The 23,111-nt window shown below is 40.7% G+C and overlaps 1 non-coding gene across 1 annotated transcript; it reads left to right on the forward strand.

Annotated features, from left to right (window-relative positions):
- The first annotated feature begins 16,423 nt into the window (after positions 1–16,423).
- Positions 16,424–16,529, forward strand: LOC120106744 (small nucleolar RNA R71). Its single transcript, XR_005508795.1, has one exon. It is a non-coding gene; the product is annotated as a small nucleolar RNA R71 (small nucleolar RNA).
- The last annotated feature ends 6,582 nt before the right edge of the window (positions 16,530–23,111 follow it).

A 23,111-nucleotide genomic window follows, 5' to 3' on the forward strand; every position in this document is an offset into this window, starting at 1 on the left:
CGACCTGTGTTCGTCGAACTCTTTGATGCCGAGGACTTTGGTAAATGGGTCAGCCAGATTTTTTTTTGTGTCAATCTTCTGAAGATCAATATCACCTCGATCGATGATCTCTCGAACCAGGTGGTAGCGACGTAGAATATGCTTGGTCCGCTGATGTGCTTTGGGTTCTCTTGCTTGAGCTATGGCCCCAGTATTGTCACAAAATACAGGCACTGGACCATCAATGGAGGGTGTCACTCCAAGCTCGGTGATGAACTTCCGCAACCATACAGCTTCCTTGGCGGCATCAGATGCTGCGATATATTCTGCTTCACATGTAGAATCTGCCACTGTATGCTGCTTGGAACTCTTCCAGCAGATGGCCCCACCCTTAAGAGTGAAGATATATCCTGACACGCTCTTGCTATCATCTTGATCTGACTGAAAACTTGAATCAGTATATCCCTCAAGTTTTAAGTCAGAATCACCATAGACAAGCCACTGATCTTTAGTATTTCTCAAATACTTAAGGATGGTTTTTACAACCTTCCAGTGGTTGCTACCTGGATCAGACTGGTATCTGCTCACTACTCCTAGTGAGTATGCCACGTCTGGTCTAGTACATGTCATGGCATACATTATAGATCCCACTGCCGAAGCATATAGAATTCTATCCATACTCTCTCTTTCTTGAGGGGTTGTCGGACAATCCCTTTTAGAGAGGTTAATTCCATAGCCCATCGGAAGATAGCCTTTCTTGGAATTAATCATACTGAACCTCTTCAGTATAGTATCAATGTATGTGGATTGGGATAATCCAAGCAATCTTCTAGATCTATCTCTATAGATCTTCATCCCTAGGATGTAAGATGCTTCTCCCAAATCCTTCATGGCAAATTGAGATGATAGCCAAACCTTTATTCCTTGTAATGCAGGAATGTCATTTCCGATTAAAAGAATGTCATCCACATACAAAATAAGGAATATAATAACTGAACCATTTGCCCATTTATAAATGCAAGGTTCCTCTTCATTCTTAATGAAGCCATATGTTTTGATTACCTTATCAAAACGTATATTCCAACTCCGTGAAGCTTGCTTTAATCCATAAATGGATTTTTGAAGCTTGCACACTTTAGACTCATCTGCAGATGTAAAACCTTCAGGTTGTATCATATACACTTCCTCTTCTAAATCTCCATTTAGAAATGCGGTCTTTACATCCATTTGCCAGATTTCATAGTCTAAATGTGCTGCTATCGCAAGCACAATCCGAATGGACTTGAGCATTGCCACAGGAGAAAACGTCTCGTCATAGTCAATACCATAACGTTGACGATAACCCTTGGCAACCAAATGGGCTTTATAGGTCTCTACCTTTCCGTCTGCGCCCCGTTTCCTTTTGAATATCCACTTACACCCTATGGATTTAATTCCTTCGGGTGGGTCAACTAATGTCCAAACATCATTGACCTTCATGGATTCCATTTCGGATTGCATGGCTCCAAGCCATTTATCAGAGTCATACCTCTGCATTGCATCCATATATGTGATCGGATCCTCATCGTTTTCATCAAGTTCGATAGGATCCCCATCCCGGACCAAGTAACCGTAGTATCTGTCCGGCTGACGTGGTACTCTACCCAATCGCCTTAATGGTGCATCTAATATGGGTTCTGGATCTGATCTAATCAAATCCGACTCAACTGGTTCAGTAGATGGTGTCGGATCTTCTACATGTTGAACTTTTCTAAGCTCAACATTAGAGCTATTTGTTCCTTCACCAAGGAATTTCTTTTCTAAGAAAATTGCTCTATTGCTTACGAACAACTTTTGTTCTTCAGCAAAGTAGAAGTAATATCCTTTAGTTTCTTTAGGGTAACCAACAAAGAAACATTTGTCAGACTTGGGTTCAAGTTTGTCTGTCTTCAAATGTTTGACGTACGCCGGACACCCCCAAATCCTAAGGTGAGAGAGCATCGGCTTACATCCAGTCCACATCTCATGTGGTGTTTTATTTACAGACTTACTTGGAACCTTATTTAGAATATAGTAGGCTGACTCAAGAGCATATCTCCAAAAGGATATGGGCAGATTAGCAAACCCCATCATGGATCGAACCATGTCTAACAGAGTTCGATTTCTCCTTTCTGACACACCATTATATTGTGGTGTACTAGGAGGAGTCCATTGGGAGAGAATCCCATTTTCTCCTAGATATGTCAAAAATTCACTGGAGAGGTATTCACCTCCTCGATCTGATCGAAGAGTTTTAATACTCTTTCCAGTTTGTTTTTCTACTTCATTACGATATAATTTGAATATTTCAAATGATTCAGATTTATGTCTCATTAAATAGACATAACCATACCTAGAAAGGTCGTCTGTAAACGTAATGAAATATGAATACCCACCTCTAGCATCTGTGCTCATTGGCCCACATACATCAGAATGTACAAGGGTCAATAAATCACTGGCTCGTTCACCTTTTCCGGTAAAAGGTGATTTGGTCATTTTACCAAGAAGACATGATTCACAGGTTGTCAATGATTCACAATCATTAACATCAAGGATTCCCTCTTTACTTAACCTGTTCATCCTATTCTTGTTAATATGACCTAGCCTATGATGCCAAAGGTAGACATCCGTGACATTATCTATTCTAGGGCGCTTATTGGATTTATACATTACATGAACAGGCTGTGACAAAATATAAATGCCATTACTCAGAATTCCATTCATTACAACAACACCATTCCAAATGACATTGCAATAATCCTTTTTTATTGATATTTCATAACCATTTTTGGCCAAAAGGCCTACAGAAATGATATTCAATAGAAAACTTGGACAATAGTGACAATCACTAAGGACATTTACATGAGAGCTGAATTCAAGTTTAAGAATTCCTAAAGCTAGAACTGGAACTGGTCTTCCATCTCCAACATTCAGGAACCTTTCTCCTTCTTCAAACCTCTTACTGACTTGTAGCCCCTGCAACGAATTGCAAATATTAAAAGGACTACCGGTATCCAATACCCAGGTCGAATTATCACAAATAGAAAAATTGCAAGGTGTTATCATATAAGTACCTTGATTGGCAACTGATTGCCCACTTTTCTTAGGCCGGTTCGGATCGAGGGATGCAATGTAAGGAGGACAGTTCCTCTTCCAATGTCCTTGCTTCTTGCAGAAGAAGCACTCCGCCTTGCTCTGATCAGCCTTTTTATTCTTTTTCTGACTAGGCTGAGCATGGTGCACCTGTTTCTTTTGGATTTTATTTTTCTTTTTCCCTTTCTTAAAGGAGCGACCCTTGGATGAACCTCCCACTAAATTCACCGTCTTCTTAAGAAGTTGGTGATCATTCTCAAACGTCTGTAGTAACCCCAACAATTGGTGATAATTCACTACAGGTTTCGTCATACGAAAATGAGTGAGAAAAGGACGGTATGATCCTGGCAATGAGTTTAGTATGGCATCCTTCCCCAATTGATCATGAAAGGGAAAGCCAAGAGAGCTTAGACGCTCGATCAACTCAATCATGTACAGTACATGATCAGTTACCGAGGTCCCATCTTTCATTCGGGCGCTGAAGATGGCACAACTAGTTTTGTGCCTCTCAACGTCGTCAGGAACGCCGAATGATTCATTCAACACTTGAATGATATCTTCCGGCTGCGTATTCTCAAAACGCCTACTAAACTCATCACTCATTGCTGCCAACATGATGCATCGAACAGTGATCCGGTCACTGAGCCACTTCTGATAAGTGTCTCTGGCCGATCTTGATGCATTAGCAGCGGGCTGCTCAGGTGCTTGATCCGTTATCACATAAAGGATCCTCTCATGCTCTAGCACTATTTTCAGTTTCCTATGCCAATTATTGAAATTTGGACCAGTCAACTTGTCATTGTCCAACAATGAGCGAAGTGATAAATTAGTGGCCATTTCTGCATAAAAAGAAAATTTGGCTATTAGTATATGAATTGACTAAACACAGTAGACTTGGACTTTAGTCTAAAGATATTCCCACTATTTTATACAAATTGGTAGCCTCTACCTCTAATTCGAAAAATTACTCCTAATTCTTTAGTGGGCACTAGAACCCAATAGATCCCATAAAGGCCCGAGTGTGGCTCGGCCAACCCATATGCACCTATTGGTAGGTTCTTAACCAATTGCTTCACCAAGCAACTTCTAGTGATGATTTTGCCCTAGGTTTTCCGGCAGGCGTGTGGCGCCTCCACCGAATACCCTAGTCAGGTCCAACCATTAAATGATAGGGTTAAGTCTAATCAATTAATAGACGACCAAGCCCGAGTGTGGCTCGGCTCACCTGACCGCCTATTGAAGGTACACTTAACTCATCATATATTGAATGACAATTCCAATGCTTGATAAGTACCAGGCGTGTGGCGCCTCCAATAATTATCAAAACATTGGACCCATTATCACCCAACTTAATGGAAGGCTATGACCTAGTTATCTCCATAACCATTTCATTTTAAGGACCTAATAATTTTAGAGGATTTCATAATTAGGATAGATGAGAAGATCCGATTAGTCTAATTTCTCCCACTGACTTCACCAAATCAGATTAGACTCAAACCGGTTAAGGAGACACCTAAATCAGTCATACTGATTTTCCTTAAGGCATGGGCTAACTCGAATCATTAAGTGATCCAATCAAAATGTGATTGACCATGTCGGCCAGGTAAGTGAGATCGGTGGAAGGGATATGCCATTAACTCGACAAAGACGAATCAGTGCGAGTAGCTCCCAATTAAAAACCACCGGTCAAAACTGCCAAACTTACCTTAGACACCGACTGGTTAATCAATTTCGATTTGATTACTCAAATGACTCGGGTTACACCTCTGAGCCTAAATCAAGTTCCATCTTGGTCTAATCAAAGACATGGAATTAATCAATCTACAACTATTGTATTTAACCTAGAGTTTTCTTGACCTAATCTAGTTACTACTTAATTAGATTTGATCAATTAACTCTAATTAGACCATGTTTGATTCTAACCTTAGGTCTAACCCAATCCTAAGAACTTGATTCAAGCTAACCCATATGCCCAAAGAATTATGCAATGTCAATTAATTGAGTTACAATTCTATTTCATAACACTTAATTCTCAATTAAGTTTAGACTTATGAAAGTTTTGATCATTGCATATTTCTTTTTAATTACATATTAATTACAATCTTTCAGTTCTTAAAACACATTTTCAGATCTGAGTTTTTGTAATTAATCACATGTAATCAGATTTAATTCATGTTTAAGTCATTATGTTTTATGTGTTAGCATCCCTCATGTTCCATGAAAATTCGAAATAATTTTCAGATTGCAGCGGAAAAACTATGCGGGATCCGTTCATCGCATGAACGTATTTTAAAACCATTCGTTTGTAGATAGATTAGAATTAAATAATTTTAAACCATTTTAAAATCATTAAGAAGATCAGATCTTCACCTTGTGCGGGTAGATGGTCTCCGCAAATCTGATTTACGTGGTATTTGATCAAGGCTCAGTGGAAGCCGCACACGCGTCTGGCCTCTACAGGTATCCACACGAAGTACTGACTCGATCGAAGCCTTTGGATCTCACCGGGGTGCTAGCTCCCTTGCAGAGATGGCTATGGATGGCTGAAGTCCTCTCCTTTGAATCAACCTTTGATTGGCTTGAGAGGAAGAAGAAGAAGGACGGATTTAGGAAGAAGAAAACAAGACCCGCAGCCTTTCTCTTTTTCTTCCTTTTTGGAACCAAGATGAAGAAGGAAGAGGGCGTCCCAAGCTTTTCTTTTTCTTCTCTTGATTGTGGTTCAAAGGAGGAAGATGGAGGAGGGTGCTCACGACTGGAATGAGGAGAAAACATACATTTTTTTCGAAATTCCATGCTCCCTTTTAATTAGTTAAGAGATAAGGATGAGTTCCTATTTTTTAGGAACTCATCTTTATCTCTTCTTTTGGCTAACAAGGAGGGGCGTGCGCCCCTTCTCTTTCTCCCACGCACACCCCAAGGGGAGGGGCATGGGCCCCTCCCTCAAGTTCATTTAAATCTGCTATTTAAATAAATTAAAGGGGGTTTTAATTTGGGTCCATTGCATGAGTCCAATCCTCGTCAAAATAGGATTTTTATGAACCCATTTCAATTTCCTCCAATTTCTAATCCAATTAGAATTTAATTGAGCCATGACTCTATTGAACTCTTCAATCCTAATCCAATTAGGAGTCATGAAATTAATTAGATTAAATTTAAAATTAATTAGGACTTAAGAAAATCCTAATCTAATCAGGACTTGTTCAATTTTCAGCCCTAAGACAATTTGGACTTTAGAAATCCTATTCCAAATAGGATTCTAATTTAATTTGAAATTCTAATCCAATTAGGACTCCAAAGATCCTACTCCAAGTAGGACTCATGATCTAGTCCAATTAATTAAATCCAATTAATTAAATTAAATTACAATCCGATTACAATTATTCCTTCTTCTAGCCACTAACTCTTAGCGGGTTTTCATTTATCAATCTAATTGATTATTTGTGATTCCTAATCACATTCAACCATTGGATCGGTCAATACCTCTAATGTGTGTGACCCCATAGGTTCCATTCTGACTGGTAGTGAGATATATTATGATCTCTATCACAATATCATTAAAAACTCCTTTCAATGGGTTGAAACAATTCCAACTCAACTCACCTGGGATTATCGACCATCGAGATGATCCCTGTGAGTCTCACCATCCACCAGTGACACCTAGCAGTATGTAGTGGCCACCCAGCAGAATAGAATAATGAACCTCTAGGTGCAGCAATCGTATGATACAGTCCTTCTATCGTGGATCCCTACAGACCGGAGGTCATGGATAACTCGTCAAACCCCGTCGTCTGTCATATGTCTAGATTTATTTGACTTGAGTTCGATAGTGAAAAACTCTTTCTCCACTTTATATTACTGCCCTGGCCAAGGTCTTAGAACTCAGTCTAATAAATCACATAGGATCACTCCTCTTCTATCAAGGTCGATAGATTCCATGTAAGTGCATACCCTACTCCTACAGTGAACTTACTACAGCCAATCTACACTACAAGGACCCATATGGCTAGAGACCATGTATACGTGTAGTCAAACTACAATAACCTCACCGTGAGTAGCCGAAGCACCGCAGGTCAAAGGACCAGTCATACTACTGCAACATTAAGCAAGTCACTGACGAGTGGATAGACATTCAAGTGACTTCTTGTCTTGGTCACGCTCAGTACCCTTGTTCTCTAACAAGCACCTGCACTATCACTTCAGTGTCCCTACACTGTGGACTCGAGTCTCGTCCATCCATAAGGAAAGCGATCTGTGCACTGATCGGATCGATCACCGTCCTCGTGATGATCTATTGATCATGAGCATTTAGAAATTAATCACCAATGATACATGGCTCAAATTCTCAACTCTTGAGAATATGTACCATCATCTTATTAATTTCTTGGACGATTCATAGACACATAAACAATATGAATGAAAAGATGCCCATTATTATTCGATAATAATAAAGTCAAGTACAAATTTATGTCCTAGAATTAATAATGTGTCCGTCAGATTGGCTTCTAGGGCATACATCTAACAATCTCCCACTTGCACTAAAGCCAATCAGACATATATCTAAGTCCCATCTTCTCAAGGTGGGCTTCTGTCTTCTACTGATTTAACTGCTTAGTGAGCGGGTCTGCCACGTTGTCTGCGGAGTCTACTCTCTGTACCTCGACATATTTCTTCTCGAGGTATTCGCGTATGAGGTGAAAGCGCCGCTCTATGTGCTTGGACTTCTGATGAGACCTTGGCTCCTTAGCAAGAGCTATGGCGCCATTATTATCGCAGTAGAGTGTGATGGCATCCGATGGCATTACATCTAGCTCTGCAATGAATTTGTTGAACCAGAAGGCTTCCTTTGCAGCTTCAGAGGCGGCGATATACTCAGCTTCCATGGTAGAATCAGCAATGATCGGTTGTTTGGAACTCTTCCAATTTACCGTACCACCATTGCACAAGAACATATGATCGGTTATTTCAATTTCAAAAATAAACCACGCAATAGCACGTATCCTGTAGGATAGTGATTACGGGTGTCGGTCCACAGGGATTGAAGAATAAGTTATTTTTCTTTTAAAAATAAATCAACAAGAAGGATTTGCTAACTTGATTTAACTAAATCAAACTATGAGTACGGATTGAAATTTTATCAAAGTAAATAGATCTAGGGTTTGGAATCCACCACATAGCATTGCATCAAGGATTGTGTTCTTAATCTTATCTTTTGGAGAGGCATGCAATTTTGGCTACAAGCCTTATAAAAAAAAAGCATAAAGAGTTTTAGGAAGATCCATCTTCGGTATAGCATGAAGTGTCTACCTAAGTATGCTAATCTAGGGTGTAGCACATCTCATCTTCCTAGGCATGGATCATCTTAGACTACTTTAGCAACATGAATAGTAAATGGCATGCTCAAGGTTTAAACATCATAAAATAATTTTTCATTGAGAATGAGAATTTAAACAAACTCCAAAAAGATTAAAAGAGTAAGAACTACAATGCCCTGTTACATTGCTAGGGCTTCATCCAGCCCTAGACTAGGTGTTCAGCCGCGCATGGTGGCCGGATGTCCTTCCATCTTCAAATGAAAGCCTTCACCTCTCATTCTTCCCAGAATAACACAAACTCTTCTCTTTCCTCCCCTCTCTCTTTTTTTTTTTTTTTATTTCTTTCTCTCGGCTGGTGGCTTCTTCTTCTTCACCGAAACAGGGGTTCTCCCCTGTTTTCTTTCTTCTCAACCGAGCTCCCCCCTGCCACCGAACGCCCTCCTCCTTTTATAGTGGATGAATGGCGTCAATGGCGTGGCTGGATCTTGGGAGGGATCCGTGGAGCGTTTGATTGTAATGGCCGGAAATGAAGCCGGCCGCTGGATCGACGGGAGGTGGAGGGAAGAGGATGAGATGGCCGCGGGATCGATGGGAGGTGCTGATGCGGAGTATCTGGATCTCGGAGAAGCCGGGGACTGAGCTGTAGATGAATGCCGAGCTGGGTTTCCGGCGGTTGGGAGCCGATCACGGCTTGGTGCTAGGGATGAATCCGGACGGAAAGATGTTGCAGGTGCTGTGCAAACGATGAATTGGAAGCGTTACGATCGGAAGGAGAGGCGGGGGATCCGGTCGCTGGCTGCACCCCGTGGAACTCGTGCTGGAACGGGCTGATGCGGAGCATTTGATTCCTGACGGTTGGCTCGTTGATTGCAGCGGAGGAGTGATCGCCGGCGGAGCATCCGGGAATGAAGACGACGCCGTGGCCGGATGCGGAAGACGCCCCGCTGATTTCCCTCTTGGGTTTGGCACGCGGCTGAGGGAGGATCGGGTTGTGGATCTGGCTGGCGGGCTCGACGGGAGGAGCCGTGGACGGTCGGGATGCACTGCGGGGAAGAAGATGAACAGTGGCTTTTTGTTTACATTATTATTTTTTTTTTGTAACACTGTTCATATGAATAGTGTTTCACGGGACACTGTTCATATGAACAGTGAATTCCCCGAAATTATTTTTATTTATTTTATTATATTCATTATTTTCTTTTTTTTGTGTTTTTAAATTTATAAATTTTATATGAAGGCAGGTAAAGAATTGGTTGGGAGTTACTTTGGGTTTGAAGTGGGTCATGATTGTTGATTTGGCTTGAACTTGTTCTCGAGCCCAATGTCATTTAATTCTTACTAAACTGCTTCAGATTGGACTCAACCAGATCAGACCGTGACTTAATAAAAGGGTTAATCAAATATTTTTCTATACAATTATAACTTTCAATCAAATCAGGACCAAAGCCCATTTAGTTATAACCTTAGTCGGGTCAACACAATCTCCTTATATAATTTTTTTTTGTAGTTTTCATGAAAGATTGCAACCAAGGGAGAGACAAGTTCAGAATCTAGTTTAAGAGAATAATTACCATATTTTAAACTTACTTCAATGTTTGTTCAATTTCATGGTAAAATATGTATTTATCAGTTTAAAAATATTGATAAGTGCTATGGAAAGGTAACTAAATTATAAATTATTAAGCACTTATCACACCCCCAAACCTATGTTTTGCTAGTCCTCGAGCAAAATAAAACTAGAAAAGAAGAATTCTAACTCACTTTCGCAGGCATCGCGGTTACATTTACCATATGTAACAAGGCTTTAAACCCCTAGGTTACCCTAGTGGACGAGTTGTAGTCTCGTGAGGATTTTCAGTGAAGATACCCACAAACTTCAGTAAATCATTTATTATTATTGTTATTCTTAATTTTTTTTTTTTTTTTTTAGATTGATTGATCTATGAAGTGAAAATCAAATTCCAAATGCATACTAGTAAAGAATTTCAAAAACTCTCTCTCTTTTTTTTTTATTAAAATCTAATTTAAGATACATAAATGATGAAAATTTCAAAGCACACACGGTTTTATTTACTAAATCAGCCCAAATCCTAGGTCAAGATGCAATTCAAGTTGAAGTCATTAAGTTTCCGTTAGGGAGTTGTAAGACTTATTTATACTGGAGTGCTCAGTGAAATCTGGACCGTACCCAAGCTAAGAGTTCGGATCTCCAAAATATTGCTAATACCAGTAGTTTCCAAGGATTGGTCGAAGGAACCTACTTACTGATTCAAAATCATCTTATCTGTAGGATTTCGAGAGTTGTGGATGTTTACTTTAGTACCTCACGGGCTTTATCTGTAATATTCCAGTTTACTCGAATTTCTACAACGACGGCTTTCACACTATCGTCTTTTCGGTCAATACAGCTTTTTTTTTTTTCTTTTTTTTTTTAAGAAAGATATATAAATTGTGCACTTTTACTCTTGTGGTGATTTCTCCGTGTAACGAGCAATCAGTCGACAACTCTCACACCAATTGGCATAAGGTGTCGGGCATCAAGACTCCCCTACGGACTTATGCTCGGAGTCCTCATCACAACCCCACTTGACCTTTGACAATAGGTTGCCCTTTTCGATGTTCCTGACTAAATCCATTTTTATTGATTTTTTTTTTTATTGGATTAGATAAGTATGATTCATCAGGGTCCAAGGTTGCTACTATACTATCAACATAATGTCGAGCCTAGACCTTAGAAGGGTCGGCCAGTGTGTAGTGAAATTCCAAAGTATTAATTAGCTTACAACTCCCTAAGAGAGACTTAATAAAAAGAACTTAAATTTGTATTACTTCCCACTAGTCATTGGGCTTTTAGATTTTATATACCTTGTGTGTTTATTATTCTCGCATAAATGTATATAAATTAGGTTTTTTTTTTTAACAAAACTTTTTTTTATTATTATTTTATGAAAATAAACACATTTTTTTAAAAAAAATTATTTTTAATTTTTAATTTTTTTTAAACATGATTTTTTTTATTATTTTTTTTTAACTTTTTTTTTTTGATGAAAATCAAGATGAATACCCCCAAACCTAAACCTAACATTGTCCTCAATGTTAAGAAATAATCTAAGAGAATTGGGTTGCCTCCCAACAAGCGCTAAGTTTATTGTCTTCAGCCAGACATGGTGCATCCTTAATTATTTTGATAAATAGGGTTCGTCAAATTAAGGGATTCGGTCAATTGCCCATCGGTAACACAGTCCGCATAAGGTTTTAACCTTTGACCATTAACTTTTAAAATATGTTCACCATTGAGGTGTTGGATCTCTACTGCACCATAAGAAAAAACCTTTTTCACTACGAATGGTCCATCCCACCTAGAGCGAAGTTTACCCGGGAAGAGTCGCAACTTTGAATTGAATAGCCAAACCTTTTGACCAGGTTCGAAGGACTTACGGTTAATATTTTTATCATGAAAAGCCTTAGTCCTTGCTTTATAAATTTTAGCATTTTCATAAGCCTCATTGCGCAATTCTTCAAGTTCACTTAGTTGGAGTTTTCGGTGAGGACCAGCTACTGTCATATCTAAGTTAAACTTTTTGATAGCCCAGAAAGCTCTATGTTCAAGTTCTACCGGTAAGTGACAAGCTTTACCAAAAACTAATCGGTAGGGGGACATGCCAATAGGAGTTTTGTATGCGGTACGGTAAGCCCAGAGTGCATCATTTATCCTTTGAGACCAATCTTTCCTATCGGGACGTACCGTTTTCTCTAAGATGTGTTTTAACTCTCTATTGGACACCTCGACTTGTCCACTCGTTTGGGGATGGTATGGGGTAGCAACTTTGTGGGTGATGTTATATTTGCGAACCAAAGCCTCGAAAGATCGGTTGCAAAAATGAGATCCCCCATCACTGATAATGGCTCGGGGTGTACCAAAACGACAAAAGATGTTTTCATGCAAAAATTTAATCACAACCTTGTGGTCATTAGTTTTAGTGGCGACAGCTTCTACCCATTTTGAAACATAATCAACCCCTACCAGAATATATTCGAAACCAAAGGATGGTGGGAAAGGGCCCATGAAGTCAATACCCCAGACATCAAAGATTTCTACAATTAAAATAGGATTGAGAGGCATCATATCTCTACGAGAGATGGTACCCATCCGTTGGCACCGTTCACAAGTTTGGCAAAAGTTATGGGAATCTTTGAAAAGTGTGGGCCAATAAAATCCACTTTGTAAAACTTTTGCTGCAGTTTTTCTACCCCCAAAATGTCCCCCACAAGCTTGTGAATGGCAGAATGAAAGAATACTTTGAAATTCGCATTCGGGGACACATCGACGGATTACTTGATCGGGACAATACTTGAATAGATCGGGATCATCCCAATAATAGAACTTTACTTGTGAAAAGAATCGGTTCTTGTCTTGAGTTGACCAATCATCAGGAATTCGTCCTATGGCAAGGTAATTTACTATGTTTGCAAACCATGGCGTTTTCATTCCTTGTACCCCAAATAATTGTTCATCTGGGAAAGCATCATGTAAGGGTGAGGTATTCTTAGAGGGCTCAAGAAGAATCCTAGATAAGTGGTCTGCTACGACATTTGCAGTTCCTTTCTTGTCACGAATTTCTAGGTCGAATTCTTGTAGTAAAAGAATCCATCGAATCAGACGGGGTTTGGTGTCCTTCTTTGCAAGAAGGTGTCGAAGGGCAGCATGATCAGTGAATACGGTAACCTTGGATCCTAATAGGTAAGATCGAAACTTGTCTAGTGCGAATACTACCGCTAGCAATTCTTTCTCAGTGGTGGTGTAGTTTAATTGTGCATCTGAGAGTGCTTTACTAGCATAGTAAATGACATGAGGTACTTTATCTAGCCGTTGCCCTAAGACTGCCCCAATAGCATAGTCGGATGCATCACACATTAGTTCAAATGGAAGGGTCCAATTAGGGGGCCGTATGATAGGTGCAGTGGTCAATTTCGAGCGAAGATTTTCAAATGCCTCCTCGCATGTTTTATCAAAGACAAAGGGAGTGTCCTTGGCAAGAAGATTGCACAAGGGTTTGGAAATCTTACTGAAATCCTGAATAAAGCGACGGTAGAAACCAGCATGGCCAAGGAATGATCGGATTTGTTTCACAGTTTTTGGTGGAGGAAGATTGGAAATAAGATCGACTTTGGCTTTATCTACTTCAATGCCCCTCTTGGACACGACGTGTCCTAAAACTATGCCTTCTTGAACCATAAAATGGCTCTTTTTCCAACTTAGTACTAGGTTGGTCTCCTTACATCTTTTCAAAACTAAGGTCAAATTGTCTAGACAATCATCAAAAGATAGGCCAAAAACTGAGAAATCATCAATGAACACTTCTAGAAAGTTTTCCACCATATCTGAAAAGATGGCCATCATGCATCGTTGAAAAGTTGCGGGTGCATTACATAGTCCAAAAGGCATCCTCCTATATGCAATTGTCCCAAATGGGCAAGTAAAGGTGGTCTTCTCTTGATCGTCCGGGTAGACAGGTACTTGGTTATATCCAGAATAACCATCTAAGAAGCAGTAGAAATCTTGACCAGCCAACCGTTCCAAAATTTGGTCTATGAAAGGTAGAGGGAAATGGTCCTTCCTAGTCATTGAATTAAGTTTTCTGTAGTCAATGCACACGCGCCAACCCGTGGTTGTCCGTGTTTGTATCAATTCTCCTTCCGTATTTTCAACCACAGTGATACCTGATTTCTTGGGTACCACTTGTGTCGGACTCACCCACTTACTATTAGAAATTGGATAAATGATTCCGGCATCTAATAACTTCACCACTTCTTTCTTGACTACCTCCTTCATGTTAGGATTGAGTCTTCTTTGCATTTCTCGGGTGGGCTTTGCATCATCTTCGAGATGAATTCGATGCATGCAAACAGAGGGGTCAACCCCTTTCAAATCGGCTACAGACCATCCTATGGCATGTTTATTCTCTTCTAGTACCCTCAAAAGTTTACCCTCCTGTTCAGTAGATAAGTTGGCTGCGATAATTACAGGGAGGCTATCTTCTGGTCCTAGAAAGGCATACTTAAGATTTGTTGGAAGTGGCTTTAACTCAAGTTTAGGTGGTGAATCAATGGAAGGACAAAGTGGCGTGCTAGCAATGGGAGGAAGAGGTTCAGGTTGGCTCTTCCAAGGAAGGAAACTCACTGGAGATTGATTGTCAAGTAAGATGTTAACTTCTTCTATGGCCTTGTCTATATCAAAGTTGTCAATGTCAAAATGGGCCAGACATGCCTCTAAGGGGTCATCTGCTAAGATATAGGGAAGGGCTTCCTCTACAAGATCATCCATTTCGTCAATTAGGCAACACTCGTCTTCCCTCACATGTTGGTCAGCGGCATGAAAAATATTCAATTTAATTTTCATGTTCCCAAATGATATATCCATTGCCCCAGTTCTACAGTTGATGCATGCATTGGCTGTCGCTAAAAAGGGACGACCAAGAATCACAGGGATTTGTTTTTTTAGGTTGGGCACATGTTCCATGTCAAGGACGATAAAATCTACTGGAAAATAGAACTTGTCTACCTTGACAAGAACATCTTCAATCATCCCCCGTGGTATCTTCACAGATCGATCAGCCAATTGTAAGGACACCGAGGTAGGTTTTAATTCACCTAACCCAAATTTCTCATAGACTGAATAGGGTAGAAGATTCGCACTTGCCCCTAGATCTAAGAGTGCTCGGTCAATGGAGTTATCTCCTATGACACAGGAAATAGTGGGGGCGCCAGGATCTTTGAATTTTGGAGGGGTGTTGTATTGGAGAATGGAACTTACCTGTTCAGTAAGTAAGACCTTTTTAGGCACATGTGTCCTAGATTTTCGCTTTTGGGTGCAAAGGTCTTTGAGAAATTTGGCATAGGAGGGAACTTGTTTGATGGCATCAAGGAGTGGGAGGTTGATTTTAACTTGTTTGAAGACCTCCATCATCTCTTCTAATGAAGTTCCCTTCTTGTTAAAGGGAGAGGGTGCATTAAGTGCTTCAGGGAATGGAGCCTTTGGAATGTGGGTTGTGGCAGATGGTGGACTAGCTGAAGAAGGTTTTGGGTTTTCATGTGAAACATTCCTCTCCTCTTCTTCATCTTTCTTATTGTTACTCTCCCCAACCTTATTATCTATTATACGACCACTCCTTAGGGTAGTCAAAGCATTGGCTTGCTCATGATTTAGTCGGGTTTCTTGAGCCACGTATTGTCCCCTTGGATTACTCATTGGTTGACTTGGAAGCTTACCTTCCTCTCGTTTATTTAATGCATTGGCTAGTTGACCCATTTGGGATTCTAGCTTAGCAATTGATTGTGTGTGAGAGTGCAATAGTTGTGTATTTGCCTCCAAACCTTGAAGGGCAGTCAACACCTTCTCCTCAAAGGATGTATTTCTTTGGGTTGGAGGGGGAGGGTATTGAAATTGAGTTGAGGGATGGTAGAGATGAAAATTCTAAGGATTTTGAAAATTTTGAGAGTGGGGTTGGGCAGAGTTCGAAGCTTGCTGTCTCCAAGAGAAATTTGGATGATTCCGCCATCCCGGATTATATGTATTGGAAAATGGGTCATTACCCGGTCTAGGTAGTGTTTGAGCAGCATTGATGTGCTCTTGCACGAGTTCGGGGAATTGGGGCGCTGAAGGGCACTCATGAATAGGGTGGGATGGGCTAGAACAAATAGTACACACTTGTGCTTGGGAAGAGTTCATGTAATGCCCACCTATCATCAGTTGGTCAATCTTATGGGACAATGCATCTACCTTGCTAGACAGGTCCATAGAATGACTTATTTCACAAATGGTCCCTTTTCTTTGAGAACTCGGGGGTGCTTGACGAGAACATGAAGCATGGTGGAGAGAGATTTCATTTAGATTTTCAAATAATTTCCATGCTTCATGCTCATTTTGAAGCATGAATGTCCCCCCACATGCGGCATCAATCATCTGATGGTTTCGTTCAGTCAATCTGTCATAGAAGCATTGCACTAGCTGCCACTTAGGTATTTGATGATGTGGGCATTTACGGATTAGGTCCCTAAATTTCTCCCAAGTTTCATGAAATTCTTCTCCCTCAGTTTGGGAGAAGCTTGTAATGGCACGTCTAAACTGGTTCGTTCTTCCTATGGGAAAGTATTTTTTAAGAAATTCTTGTTGCATTTGATCCCAAGAACGAATTGAGTTAGCTTCTAAAGAATTCAGCCATTGTTTGGCTCTATCTTTAAGGGAGAAGGGGAATAACCTAAGTTTCAGAGCATCATCAGTGAAATTCTGAATCTTGACAGTGGTGCAAATCTCAAGGAATTCATCTAGGTGTTTATATGGGTCTTCATTGGTGAGTCCATAAAAAGATGGAAGCATTTGGATCACACTAGACTTTATTTCATATTGTACCGCTGCTACTTCAGGTAATCGAATGCAAGATGGGGAAGTGTAAATGATGGAAGTAAAGTACTCCCTCAAGAGTTTGGGTTGTTCTTCAGCCATCTCAGGAGGTAGGGATGATTCTAATGTTTTGATCTTAGCTCGAATGTTCCTAAGGGTTCATTCTATTTCAGGGTCAAAAGGTAATAGGTTTTGTACTCTAGAACGACTACCGTGCATACACTAGTACTCGATCAATCAAGCATGCAATAAAAGAAAAACACATCAGTCCTTGATTTGTCCTAAAATCACTAGACAGCTCCTAACTGGTTTGAAGAGGGCACCTAAGCCTCCAATCCGGTCTAATGAACCGAGTTGACCAGGTAAGCTCCCAGGTAAGTGGAGGGGTCACGATGCGTTCGCAAAGGTCCCACTTAAAACCCACTTGCCTCGAACAGATGAACTGTCTCCCTTATAGGGACAAAGCTTGCCTAGACATCAACTAAGCCACAGAGCGAAATTGGTGCAACCTTCGGTGATCTTCGTCCTATTGAGCTCGAATGTCCCTAGGGGCCAACGTCTAATTGATTTTAATTAAAGATGACACTATGTGATATTGAGTTCACCTAAGTTGGGCAAGAGTCCGGTGATGAAATCCGGCTCTTATCTTGTTGGGGTGATTGCCCTTACTATGTGCAAATTGATTTGTGTATGTGTATCAAGCATGCATTCACAATTTTGCTGTAATTAAAATCAAACAATCACCACAAAATTTCAAACCAATAATTAATTTAAATAAGAAAAGTTTAGAGGTTACCAAAGGGAATTTTTCCAGCAATTTAATTTAATTTTTTTTGCAAACCTCTACAGCATTTCTTTTCCGGCAGTTCTCCTTTTGATCATCCCAGATTTTTTTCTCGATTCCTGATCAAATAATATATAAAAAAAATAAAAATTAGTAAGGGAGAAAAAGAAGATAAGAAAAGTAACAATAATAGAAATTTTTTTTTAAATTTTTAAATAATTTTTTAATAAGAAAAATAACTATGCTAGCAATCCCCGGCAACGGCGCCAAAAATTGATCGGTTATTTCAATTTCAAAAATAAACCACGTAATAGCACGTATCCTGTAGGATAGTGATTACGGGTGTCGGTCCACAGGAATTGAAGAATAAGTTATTTTTCTTTTAAAAATAAATCAACAAGAAGGATTTGCTAACTTGATTTAACTAAATCAAACTATGAGTACATATTGAAATTTTATCAAAGTAAATAGATCTAGGGTTTGGAATCCACCACATAGCATTGCATCAAGGATTGTGTTCTTAATCTTATCTTTTGGAGAGGCATGCAATTTTGGCTATAAGCCTTATAAAATAAAAGCATAAAGAGTTTTAGGAAGATCCATCTTCGGTATAGCATGAAGTGTCTACCTAAGTATGCTAATCTAGGGTGTAGCACATCTCATCTTCCTAGGCATGGATCATCTTAGACTACTTTAGCAACATGAATAGTAAATGGCATGCTCAAGGTTTAAACATCATAAAATAATTTTTCATTGAGAATGAGAATTTAAACAAACTCCAAAAAGATTAAAAGAGTAAGAACTACAATGCCCTGTTACATTGCTAGGGCTTCATCCAGCCCTAGACTAGGTGTTCAGCCGCGCATGGTGGCCGGATGTCCTTCCATCTTCAAATGAAAGCCTTCACCTCTCATTCTTTCCAGAATAACACAAACTCTTCTCTTTCCTCCCCTCTCTCTTTTTTTTTTTTATTTCTTTCTCTCGGCTGGTGGCTTCTTCTTCTTCACCGAAACAGGGGTTCTCCCCTGTTTTCTTTCTTCTCAACCGAGCTCCCCCCTGCCACCGAACGCCCTCCTCCTTTTATAGTGGATGAATGGCGTCAATGGCGTGGCTGGATCTTGGGAGGGATCCGTGGAGCGTTTGATTGTAATGGCCGGAAATGAAGCCGGCCGCTGGATCGACGGGAGGTGGAGGGAAGAGGATGAGATGGCCGCGGGATCGATGGGAGGTGCTGATGCGGAGTATCTGGATCTCGGAGAAGCCGGGGACTGAGCTGTAGATGAATGCCGAGCTGGGTTTCCGGCGGTTGGGAGCCGATCACGGCTTGGTGCTAGGGATGAATCCGGACGGAAAGATGTTGCAGGTGCTGTGCAAACGATGAATTGGAAGCGTTACGATCGGAAGGAGAGGTGGGGGATCCGGTCGCTGGCTGCACCCCGTGGAACTCGTGCTGGAACGGGCTGATGCGGAGCATTTGATTCCCGACGGTTGGCTCGTTGATTGCAGCGGAGGAGTGATCGCCGGCGGAGCATCCGGGAATGAAGACGACGCCGTGGCCGGATGCGGAAGACGCCCCGCTGATTTCCCTCTTGGATTTGGCACACGGCTGAGGGAGGATCGGGTTGTGGATCTGGCTGGCGGGCTCGACGGGAGGAGCCGTGGACGGTCGGGATGCACTGCGGGGAAGAAGATGAACAGTGGCTTTTTGTTTACATTATTATTTTTTTTTTGTAACACTGTTCATATGAACAGTGTTTCACGGGACACTGTTCATATGAACAGTGAATTCCCCGAAATTATTTTTATTTATTTTATTATATTCATTATTTTCTTTTTTTGTGTTTTTAAATTTATAAATTTTATATGAAGGCAGGTAAAGAATTGGTTGGGAGTTACTTTGGGTTTGAAGTGGGTCATGATTGTTGATTTGGCTTGAACTTGTTCTCGAGCCCAATGTCATTTAATTCTTACTAAACTGCTTCAGATTGGACTCAACCAGATCAGACCGTGACTTAATAAAAGGGTTAATCAAATATTTTCCTATACAATTATAACTTTCAATCAAATCAGGACCAAAGCCCAATTAGTTATAACCTTAGTCGGGTCAACACAATCTCCTTATATAATTTTTTTTTGTAGTTTTCATGAAAGATTGCAACCAAGGGAGAGACAAGTTCAGAATCTAGTTTAAGAGAATAATTACCATATTTTAAACTTACTTCAATGTTTGTTCAATTTCATGGTAAAATATGTATTTATCAGTTTAAAAATATTGATAAGTGCTATGGAAAGGTTACTAAATTATAAATTATTAAGCACTTATCAACACATATCCAGATGTAGACTTTCTATCATCAATATCAGTCATAAAGTCTGAATCTGTGTATCCTTCTACCTTTAACTCCAATGCTCCTCCAAAGATCAAGAACAAATCTTTAGTTCTTCTTAAGTACTTAAGAATGTTCTTCACAGCTGTCCAATGCTCTTCACCTGGATTCGACTGATATCTGCTAGTGACACTCACAGCAAGGGCTATATCAGGTCGTGTACACAGCATGGCATACATGAGGCTTCCTATTGCAGAAGCATAAGGAATCCTGCTCATGCGTTGAATCTCTTCAGATGTGTTGGGGCACATCTTTTTGGAGAGATGAATCCCATGCCTAAGGGGTAATAGACCCCTCTTGGAGTTTTCCATACTGAACCTCTTCAGTACCTCCTCAATGTACATCTTTTGTGATAGGCCAAGCATCCTTTTAGATCTATCCCTATAGACCTTTATCCCCAAAATGTAGGATGCTTCCCCAAGGTCTTTCATGGAGAACTCTTTTGATAACCAGACCTTGACCGAGGTTAGCATAGGAATATCATTTCCTATCAGGAGGATGTCATCCACGTACAGTACGAGGAACACGACAGCACTCCCACTAACCTTCTTGTAAACACACGGTTCCTCTTCGTTCTTGATGAACTCAAACGATTTGATCGCATCATTAAAACGAGTGTTCCAGCTCCGAGATGCTTGCTTTAGTCCATAGATGGACCTTTGCAGCTTGCAGACCTTGTGATCTCCATCACTGGAAGTGAAACCCAAAGGCTGCTCCATATAGATATCTTCATCAAGATATCCATTCAGAAAAACAGTTTTCACATCCATCTGCCATATTTCATAATCATGAAACGCTGCGATAGCAAGCAATGTTCGAATGGATTTTAGCATGGCTACAGGTGAAAAAGTCTCCTGATAGTCAATGCCTTCGCGCTGACTATACCCTTTCGCCACTAGCCTTGCCTTATAGGTCTCTACCTTCCCATCCGAACCTATCTTTCTTTTATAGATCCATTTGCATCCAATAAGTACTATACCTTCTGGTGGATCTACTAAGGTCCAGACTTGGTTGGAATACATGGAGTCTATCTCTGACTTCATGGCTTCCAGCCATTTCTCGGAATCGATATCTGATATCGCCTCGTTGTAGGTCTTGGGATCCTGTACATGTTCCCTATCTCCCATGAGGAACATTTCCTCGGTGTCCTCTACTAGTATACCTAAGTATCTATCGGGAGGATGGGAGACCCTACTTGATCTACGAGGTGGAAGAGGTACTACGTGTACTGGCTCTGTATGAATAGGTTCTATAGGATCCATGACTCGTTGCTTTTCAGAGACTCTCTCTTCAAGCTCAATTTTTCTCCCACTGCCTCTATCGAGGATAAACTGTTTTTCCAAAAAGACGGCATGTCGGCTCACAAACACATTGTGATCCTCTGAGATGTAAAAATTGTATCCTAATGACTCTTTAGGATATCCAATGAAACGAGCACTTATGGTCCTAGGCTCTAACTTGTCCGCCTGTAGTCGCTTGACGTGGGCCGGACATCCCCAAATCTTGAGATGACCAAGACTCGGCTTCTTGCCATGCCATATCTCATACGGTGTGGTAGGAACGGATTTAGAGGGAACTCTATTCAATAAATAAATTGCGGATAATAAGGCATCTCCCCAAAGAAACATAGGTAGATCAGTGAAGCTCATCATGGATCGGACCATATCTAATAGAGTCCGATTCCTCCTTTCTGACATCCCGTTGAGTTGATGTTGCCCAGTATATACAACCCAAGAGGGGGGGTGAATTGGGTCTTTTAAAACTTTTATGCTACTTCTAAAACTTTTTGATTAACTATGCTAAGTTGTATAGATGCACAGTGAAAGTTAAACTTAGCAAGGGTTTGATGTATAGACTTCGACTTGATTAAATATGCTTGCAACTAAAGGATGTGCGGATAAGAATTAAGCAAGCAATTTATCTAAGTAAGTAAGTGTGTTAGTTAGACAATAACTAGAGGCATTACAAACACAAAGGACATATAGTGGTTCGGTGCACCCCAGCACCTACATCCACTCTCCAAGACCTCTTGGGAATTTCACTATAATCCTACCGATTACAGCCGGTTGTTTTACAAGCTCACAACCCAACTTGTTGTTTTACGAGCGCACAACGAACTCGGTCGGTTTTTCCAGGCTCACCGACTAGAACCTCCCCGATTGTTTTTCCGGGCTCACAATCAAACCCTTACACGTTGGTTTTACCCTCGGCTCACCAACAAACCTAAACCCCGTTGGTTTTCCCTTTGGCTCACCAACAAACCTTAATCCCGTTGGTTTTCCCTTTGGCTCACCAACAAACCTTACACCGTTGGTTTTCCCTTTGGCTCACCAACAAACCTTTAACCCCTTGATTCAATCCCTTGATTGAATCAAGTTACAAGATATTAAAACAAAGAATAAAAACAAATCAAAGCTTCTTAAACAAGCAGATATGACAATATAAACAAATAGAGTAAAGAGAAGCCCTCAAACGAGTTTTGAAGATGGAGGAGCTCGGCTTCTTCTTTACTTGATCCTCCTCTGATTTGGCATGAAGTAGAGGATCCCCGAGGCAGCACACGGATGGAGAGGAAGCTTTCGGATTCACTTGGATGCTCTTCTTCTCTCTATTTCGTTTTGGATGGCCCTTTTGTGCTTATGGAAGATTTCCCTTGTAATCTCTTTGAGATCTCTTTCCTAGATGATCTCTCCCACTTCCATCATTTCTCCCCTAGCTCTCTTCTTGTTTTTATAGCTTTAGATGGCGTGGAAACAAGAATATAGCCGTTAGAGACAAGAAAAAGAGCCGTTGGACACAGTCTGCATTTCCTGACAATGTTACTGTTGGGATCGGAGTCGACTCGCGCGATCAGGAGTCGGCTCGCCTGTTGCAGGAGTCGGCTCGTGTTTTACCGGAGACGACTCGGCCTACTGCTCCAAATTTGAATTAATGTGCTTGCCTCGACTGGGAGTCGACTCGTCTTAACCTGGAGTCGACTCGCCAACTTCTGGAGCTGACTTGGCAATTTCGGAGTCGGCTCATCCACTGAAGTCCGTGGATCCAATTTTGAATTTTGTCCTCTCGAGTCGACTCGACTGTCCTGGGAGTCGACTCGAATCTCAGAGCCCGAACTCCCGATCCTCTGTCTTTTGGCT

The sequence above is a fragment of the Phoenix dactylifera genome, chromosome 9 (genome assembly GCF_051530095.1).
Source record: "Phoenix dactylifera cultivar Ajwa chromosome 9, Ajwa_hap1_PhDact_Kaust_v1.1, whole genome shotgun sequence".
Classification (NCBI taxonomy): domain Eukaryota; kingdom Viridiplantae; phylum Streptophyta; class Magnoliopsida; order Arecales; family Arecaceae; genus Phoenix; species Phoenix dactylifera.